The following is a 9592-nucleotide window of genomic DNA, read 5'->3' as shown; positions in this document are numbered from 1 at the left end:
CTAAACCATAGCGAACTGGGTTCTTCGAAACCCTCCCACTACGACGAGGCTTCATGACTGTTTGCTCAGGAACAGTGGTACTTTCTTCATTTAAATCGACTTGCGTCAGTTGTACATGAAGAGTGGGAATTTCATCATCAACTTGTGTTGATGATGATGGAACAGTGGTTGGAGTCAATTCTTTAACCATCTCCTCTAAAACTGCTTTGCTGCGAGGTTTAAAGTTCTGGACATAGTCATTTTCCAGAAAAGTAGCATTTGTAGAAGTAAACACTTTCTTTTCTGAATGACTATAGAAAAGTCTACCCCGAGTACCTTTAGGATAGCCAACAAACATGCAAACTTTAGTTCGCGGTTCTAGCTTTCCCTCCTTTTTCCTCAGGACGTGAGCGGGACACCCCCAAATTCTATAATGGCGTAAACTAGGTTCACGACCATTCCATCGTTCTAAAGGTGTTTTGGGGATTGATTTTGATGGCACGACATTGAGAATGTCATTTGCGGTTTCAATTGCATGTCCCTAGAAAGAAGTTGGTAGAGTTGAGTAACTAAGCATGCATCTAACCATTTCCAATAAAGTTCTGTTTCGGCGTTCCGCTACACCATTTTATTGCGGAGTACCTGGGGCAGTAAGTTGTGATAAAATCCCAAATTCAGTTAAATGATCTTGGAGCTGCATATCCAAATATTCTCCACCCCTATCAGATCGCAAGATCTTTAACCTTTTACCTAATTGGTTCTGAGCCATTGCTAGGAATTCCTGAAACTTTGAAAATGTTTCTGATTTCCTATGCATTAGGTAAAGACATGAGTATCTAGAGTAATCGTCAATGAAAGTGACGAAATACTCAAAACCACCCCTGGCTTGTATATTCAAAGGTCCACAAACATCTGAATGCACAAGACCAAGTGGTTCTTTGGCCCTATCACCCTTTGCAGAGAATGGATGCTTGGTCAGTTTGCCTTCTAGACAAGATTCACAGACAGGTAATTCACCTAAGGTGAGTTCCCTCAAAGTTCCGTCCCTTGTAAGTCTTTGAATCCTATCATAGCCAATGTGACCTAGCCTCAAGTGCCATAAATACGTCATATTATTGTTATCAGTCTTTTGACGTTTATTGGTCCTAGGTTTAGCTACTTTGAATAAATCATTGTTAAGAGCGAGGGGTTCGTTAGGTCGCAGAATATAAAGCCCGTTTTCCAAACATGCAATACACAATTGTGATCCATTGAAAGAAATAGATATATTAAAACTTGTGAAAGTCATAGCAAATCGTTCTAATTGCAACATGGAAACTGAAATTAAATTTCTACTAAAATCTGGAATAAAAAATACATCTTTAAAAATTAAGTATTTATTTCCGAACTTCAGACGAGCTATTCCTTTAGCTTGGACCTTAATGAACGCTCCATTCCCAACCCTAAGCTTTAAGCCGCCTTCGTTCACTTCCTCCCATGATTCAAGAAGTTGTAAAGAGTTACAAACATGGTTGGTAGATCCAGAATCAATAATCCAAACAGATTTATCATTCTCTAAAACACATGTTTCTAAGATAAATGAACTATAATCATTACCTTTATTTTTCGCTACTAGAAACTTGGGGCAATCTCGTTTCCAATGCCCCTTCTCTTTGCAGTGAAAACATTTATTTTTACCTTTCTTGTTTTTCATGTTCTTCCCCTTAGGCGTCTGTGCACGTGGTTGTGCACTCGTCTTTGCAGCCTTTGCAGGCTTGGGGTTGTTTATTTGTCCACCTTTCCTCTTGTTTCCAGCTTTCGAAGACGAAGCTTGGTTAGCTTCAGCCTTAGCTATATGAGGAGCAACATTAGTAGTCTTATTTTCACCTCCTTTACTAGGTCCACCCATGACAGGTTCAATAATCTGAAGCTCGTTCATGAGCTGCGTCAGACCATAGTTGAGTTGAGCACGAACGTGCAGACACGATGCCATCCGAGAATTCACGGTGCCATCACGTACGTGTGGAGACGGTGCTATCCAAGCATTTACGGTACCATCACGAGCATTGACGGTGCCATCACTAATGTGTGGACACGGTGCTCGTTCTGGGGATTCCTCAATCATGACGAACTCGAAGTTGTCACCAATCAACTCTATGTTGATATTCTGCTTCCAATTATGGAAGTTTTCTCCGGTGAGTTTCTCCATCGAAAGTTGAGAAAGGATGGGAGTAGACACTACTTAACTTAAAACTACAAATTATCAATAAAATAGAAATCAATCACATTTGCTCAATAAAACTTCTATTCACACAAATTTCAAGAAATAGCACAACATATACCAAAAATATGTAAGATATGAGAAAAAATACCAAAAACAATCATATCTCTATTTCTTTAGGTTTTTAACTAATCTATGATATCCTTGTCCCGGTTGGCGAGAGTCAAAAATACCACTAGTTAAATAGAGTTGTAAACTCATTTAATAATGGACACCATTATTAACAACCTACTATTCGATCAAAATAAGAAAACAAAATCTCTTATTTTATGAGCTAGACCCACGGTTTCAATAATCATAGATTTAGTCCTAGTAGTCACCGTAGGAGTGAGTCTAGTAGAATTTGACCTATAATTATCTATCTTTCGAAATCTAACCTTGTCAAAATAACTAATGAACACCTTCCGTAGGGGGACAAATCAAAGCGCCTCGAGGCCCCATTAAGCTATTGACTATGTTAAACCAACGGTGGAGATCGAATAAAACTCTTAAAATAAGCTCATTATAAAATTAAAATTAGTATTTTTATTATTTATTTTTAGAAAATTAATGACTATGGTTTTCCAAAAAAAATTAAACAAATTAAAATTTTTAAAACCAAAGTCCTATAATTTCTTATTAATTCTAATGTGTCACATTGAAACAAATTCAATTAATTTAGAATTAATTTGTTGCCAATCAATATTTAGGTTTAACTAATATAATGAACTTATACAATTAAGTCCAACTCAGGTAAATGGGCCTTAACAATTGGGCTTGTATGAAGGATGGCTGGGTCCAGTATGTCGTTCCCACTACAAAGGCCCCCTATCTTCCATACAATGTTCAAAAGACAGGAATTTAAGCCTTCGTTTTATTAATTGTTATTAATTGATTAGGCCCATTATAGTCATGCAAAGCAAATGGGCCTTCACAAGTGGAATCACCCACAAGAGAGGAATTTAAACTTTACATTTTCTAATGGGCCCAAATAAAACCTATCATTTTATGAATATTTTATTTGGCAAAATACCATATATCTAACAAACATATGGGCCACTATATGCATCTAAGCCCAATTGCAAAAATACCACATATAGTGCAAACAGACATGTTATAATTGGATGGGCCTAATCATGTTACTATATGAGCAATTCTATGAATTTATGCAAAAAATACCACAATTTATTTTATTTGCAAAAATACCACAATTAATTATCTAGAATTTATCAAAAAAAATTCAAATTAATTAAATTTTTACAAAAAATAAGTCAATTTAAATGAAATTTATCAACAATTAACAATAGTTAATTTAAATTTCATTTATCAACAATCAACTTGGTTTTAGGTTAATTTGAAAAAAAAATATTAATTTAATTTAAATAGGATTTATCAACAATTAACCAAAGTTAATTTAAATCCCATTTATTAAAAAAAATATTTTATTAATTGGCTGAAAAAAATGATATTTTTCAAAATTTAACCAATTTTAAATTTTAAAATCAATATCTAAACTATTTTCCAAAAATATCTTGTGTTGTTATAACTATTAGCTAATATTTTAACAATTTAAAAAAATATATATATAAATAGTTATAACAACCCTAAAATATCTCAAAATAGTTAAACAAATTCAAATATCCATAAAAATATCTAACTTACAATATTAAATTTCAAATAATTTAAATATTAAAAACTATAGAATAAAAAGATATTTATATTTTCAAATAAAGATTTAATAAAAATATCAAGAATTTAAATGAAAATATATTAAATATCTGATATCATAATTCTAATATTTTAATATATTAAAATATTTAAAATTAAGTTGTTAGTCTAATTTTAAATTTGAATTTGAATCTTTGTAGAAAATATCTAATTATTTAAATATCAACTAACCAAAATATCTTATTTTAAAAAATTTAAATGATAAAACAAAAAAGATATTTTAGGTTTTGATTATACATAATAAATTTCTACAATTTAATTTTATTTATTTTTCAAAAAAAAAAAAAATCTGGATGAACAGTACCTGTTATACCCAAAAATTGGAGATCAAGGACGTGGCAATAAATGTGACAAGTAGCAGTGCATGGTCAGTAAAAGACACGTTAATAGTCAATAAATACATTGACTCCTCAGAGTTGTGATAAAGTGACCCGGTAGACTGACGAAGAATTTGGACTGCTTCAAAGATGTTATAACCAAGCCAAGTGCACCTTGGTCCTAGGAGGCTAAGGAGAATGCATCCTAGGAGAGCTAAGGAGAGTGCGTCCTAGGAGAGCCAAGAGAGTGATCCTAGGAGAGCTAAGGAGGTTGCATCGAGGAGAACTCAAGAAAGTGGTCCTAGGAGACTCCAAGGAGGATGTGGTCCTAGGAGACCCCAAGAGAGTGATCCTAGGAGAACCCAAGCATGAGGTCTGAGGAGAACTCAAGAAAGTGGTCTTAGGAGACCCCAAGGAGAAAGTGGTCCTAGGAGACCCCAAGGAGAAAGTGGTCCTTCGAGACCCCAAGGAGGATGTGGTCCTAGGAGACCCCAAGGAGGATGTGGTCCTAGGAGACCCCAAGGGTGTGTTTGAGGTAAGCCTCCCAAGGTTTCCTAAGTGTTGGCTTGAACGTGTCCAAGGTAGTAGCTAAGGAGGAGGAGTCCCATGCAAGCCAAGAATGGAGACTTAGATTTTGCCAAGGAGAGCCTACACAATGTCCGATCGGACATAGTTGGGAGATGCTAAAGGGGAGTGCCTCAGGCTTGTCCAAGGTGAGATGCCAAGGAGGATGCCTTGGACCACCTTGGTCCAAGGAGAAGGCAAGAGGAGGATGCCTCGGACCACCTTGGTCCGAGGAGAAGGCCACAAGGTCCGATCGGATCTTGATTGGAGAAGGTATGCTCGGACTTGTCCGAGGTGAGAAGCAAGGGTGTTGGCTCGGACCACCTTGGTCCGAGGAGAGCCAAGCATGCATGACCTTTGGTCCGAGGAGAGCCATGCATATATCACCTTGGTCCAAGGAAAGCTTGAAGGAGTAACCAACATGCATGTGAGACTACGTCAAAATCCCAGGAACAACTTCAACAACATATGCGGGAATCTCTCATTTCTCACTCAAATTGAGGAATCAGTTGTATTTTAAACATTTATTGTAATATAAATATAAGATTAATAATAAAATATCCCTATCGTAAGGGGATATCAGTTGAGGATCCCAGGCCTATAAATAGAGAGCTTATGGGATGAGAGGGGGGTCCTTCTGCTTCTTCTTTCTAGAGAGAGAAAATTGGGACTGTGTATTCTAGAGAGAGAAAATTGGGTCTGAGTATTCTAGAGAGAGAATTCTTGTATTTTTCCCATCAGTACTGAAGAAACTCAGTTGGCTCAGTCCATCTGATCTTGAGTACAGATATATAAATCACAACTCTAAGTGGATTAGGCTATTACCGACAATCGGGGCTGAACCACTATAAAAATCTCTTGTGTGTTCTTTATTTTCTTTATTATACCGTCTGTGTCGTTTAAATTCTCTTGAAGGTTTGTCGTATTTGACGTTCTCACGTCGTTGGCTAAAAACGCAGTCAACAGTACCCGTATCGGGTACTGTTCACCCGAGTGCTCTGGCTGCTGGTGGCGCACGCGCAGGGCTGGGGTGCGCGCGCACGCATGGGAGCCAGTGCAAATTTTTTTCAAAAATTTTTTTGAGCAATTTTTCAAACCAAAATAATTTTCTAATTAATTTTTAACATGTTTTACACAAAATAAAGCATATATAAAAATTAATAGCATAGAAAACATAACAAAATAACCTAAAAATTGCTAAAATTCACATAAAATCAATATGCTCATAAAAACATGAAAACCATCCAATTATTCAAACATATCAAATAATCCAATTTTAAACATGTTCATGCATGAAAATAAAGATTACCAAAGGCTCTGAGGCCAGTTGTTGGATTTAGCTTATACAGGATCTTTATTTATTTTCATGTATATCTAATATTAAACAAATTAATACGAGATAGCCTAAAACATGTTTCTAAAATTGAATTCAAAGAGAAACAAAAAATATAATACTTACAGTATACGCAATGGAATTAAAGAGTCATTCCTTCAGTTTCTCTAACTCTTGTCTCCTTTCTGTCGCAGAGTATTATCAAGAAACTGAACCGATCTTCTATTTTCTTCACAATCTTCCAATGTATCCTTAGAACCACCTAGACTAGTGTGGGAAATTCTCAACACATGAGATAGATATAGAGAGAAGAAGAGAAAGTAACAAAGTGGCTTAGAAAAGGACTTGTGTTTAGAGAGAATCTAAAACTATCAGAAAATCTGACTTGTGACTTGTCAAGCTTATTGTTTTGACTTCTCTCTAAGCACTCCTTTTATAGACTCAATTAGGCCAATTAATTTAATTAAAAAATCAATAAAATAATAGCCATTTTGAAGCCCTAAGTCGAAATTATCATGGGCTATAGGCCCGTGAAATTTCCCATTTGATTATAAGCCCATTGGACTGAAAATCAAGGCATGTATTATTTTCTATTGATTTAATTAATTAAATAATTATTTAAATCCTTTATCAAATTAATTATTTATAATTTGAACCTTGATTTAAATTTATTTATTAATTTAGATACCAATTTATCTTAATTAATAAATCTGTTATAATTTCTCTTTTCTTCTCAAAATTACACAACTCTGTGAAACTATCCAAAATTGACCTGGTCAACTTTGATAATTCTAATTGATGATTAAATCAATTAATTGAGACTATCTAGATGATTTTATCCAAGGTACAATGGGGACCATGGGCCTATGAAATGAAGCTCCAATAAGTTATCATAAATCTAACAAATAAATTTACTAACTTATTAATTCCTCGTGACTCCACTATAGACTTAGAATTGCACTCTTGAATTCATAGAACGCTCTATAACAAATATAGATACGCTATTAATTATCCATTGTTACAACCATAATTGTCACTCAATCCTCTATAGACGGTCTACAATGAGATAGGACTAAAATTCCATTTTACCCCTCATTGTATTTTATCCTTAAAACACTTAGTTCCCTGTAAATGATATTTCAGTAAACTAATTTAATTACTGAAATGAGATCTCTATCATTTATCACCTTGAACCAAACTAAAAGGAAACCATCATTTCACTTCTTCATCAGAAGCTATAGATGTTCATATCTATGATTAACACTCCCACTCAATTATACTACCGAGTTCCCAAGATGTAAGTATGGGCTAGTCCGTAGGGTAAGCTGGTAACGAACAAGTCAAAGAACTCAAATAATACAATCAGTTAGAATACTAACCACTCAGGATTGAGATTGAATTTACCTATGGTCAACTATATGATATGACTAGAATAGATAATAATGGTATGTTTACTTATCTTATCAACTGTTAATATCGGTCCTGTCCGATGTAACAAATACATCCGATCTTATCTACTTTGCTAATGTTCTGGAAAGAACATAACACTGTAATGTGTAAGTAGATCATATCGTAGATTGGAAAGTCAGTGTAAATCCGGTGCACTGACTAATCTTAGGACTAACTTATTTTGAACATATAATCATATTTATATTCCACTGTGATTACGTCACTATAAATATGATTAGCTATATGTTCGGGATTTAATAGAAGTTTATATTAAACAAATAATCATGAAAACAAAACATGTTAGCAAAGTGATTGACCAAGTCAAAAAATGATTTCTATTCTTTTATTGATAATAAAATGAGATTACAAAGAATTTGGGTTTTAATTAGGGCATAAAACCCCAACAGCAGATGCGTTTAGCCGGAGGGACCCGGGAATGTTATTTAATTCTGCACAGATATCAAAGGAGTTAGCGGAGGAGATGGCTAGAGCGAAGATAGAGTTGGTTGTGGGCCGGTTGGCCAATATTACCTTGCAGTCTACCGTCCTGGAGAGGATGATAGAGGTCAGATGGTTGATTCATCATTGCAGGAGGTTAGAGGGAATGTCTTAGCTGGAGTGGCTAAGGACTATTCCATTTTAGAGACTGGTTTGCTACGATATAAGGATCGGATCTATGTTCCAATGGATATGGGTATTAGGCAAGAGATACTTGATGAATCTCATACCACACCGTACTCACTTCATCCAGGCACCACTAAGATGTATTAGGATCTACGGACGTTATATTGGTGGCCTGGGATGAAGAAGGATGTGGTGGAGTACGTGGCCAAGCTTTTGACCTGTCAGCAGGTGAAGGCTGAACATCAGTGACCAACATGGTTGCTACAGCCTTTGGGTATTCCCGAGTGGAAATGGAAGGATATTACCATGGATTTTGTGGGAGGTTTACCTAGGACAGTGGGGCTACACAACTCAGTGTGAGTGATAGTAGACAGATACACCAAGTTAGCTCACTTTCTGCTAGTGAAGACAACCTATATTGTGGATCAATAAGTGGAGCTATACGTGAGGGAGATTGTACATCTCCATGGGGTTCCCAAGTCTATAGTATCAAATTGGGATCCTGTATTTATCTCCAAATTTTGGGATGGATTGTAGAAGGCTATGGGAACTCAATTGAAGTTCAGTATGACCTTTCATCCTCAGACCGATGGATAGTCTGAGAGGATGATTCAGGTTTTGGAGGACATGCTCAGGGCGTGCGTGATAGACTTTGAGGGGTGTTGGATTATGTATCTCTCGTTGATTGAGTTTTCATGCAAAAACAGTTATCAATCAATGATTGGAGTGGCTCCATACGAGATGTTATATTGGAGGAGGTGTAGGTCGCCCATTCATTGGGACAAGATGGGTGAGAGGAAGTATTTGAGACCTGAGATGGTTCAGACGACTAATGAGGCTATTGAGAAGATCCGAGCTCGAATGCTTGCCTCGCAGAGTAGATAAAAAAGCTACGCTGATCCTAAGCGTAGGGACATGGAGTTCCAGATAGGGGACCACGTGTTTCTGTGAGTCTCACCACTGCGGGGGGTGAGAAGGTTTGGGGAAAAGGGAAAGCTGAGCCCTAGATTGATAGGACCTTTCGAGATCCTGGAGAGAATCGAGCTAGTGGCCTACAGGTTGGCTCTACCACTGTTATTGTCAGAATTTCATGATGTATTCCATATTTCTATGCTTCGGAAGTACGTCTCAGATACAACTCATGTGTTGAAGTACGAGGACTTGGAGTTGCAGATAGATTTGTCTTATAAAGAGCGACTGGTTCAGGTGTTAGACAAGAAAGACAAGGTTCTACGAAACAAGACGATTCCTCTGGTCAAAGTATTGTGGAGGAATAGCATGGTCGAGGAAGTGACCTGGGAGCTTGAGTCATCGATGCGCGATCAGTATCCTGAGTTATTCAGGTAAATTTTGAGGACG

The sequence above is a fragment of the Humulus lupulus genome, chromosome 3 (genome assembly GCF_963169125.1).
Source record: "Humulus lupulus chromosome 3, drHumLupu1.1, whole genome shotgun sequence".
Taxonomy (NCBI): domain Eukaryota; kingdom Viridiplantae; phylum Streptophyta; class Magnoliopsida; order Rosales; family Cannabaceae; genus Humulus; species Humulus lupulus.
The sequence above is the reverse complement of the archived record's forward strand: the minus strand, read 5'-3'. Positions refer to the sequence as shown.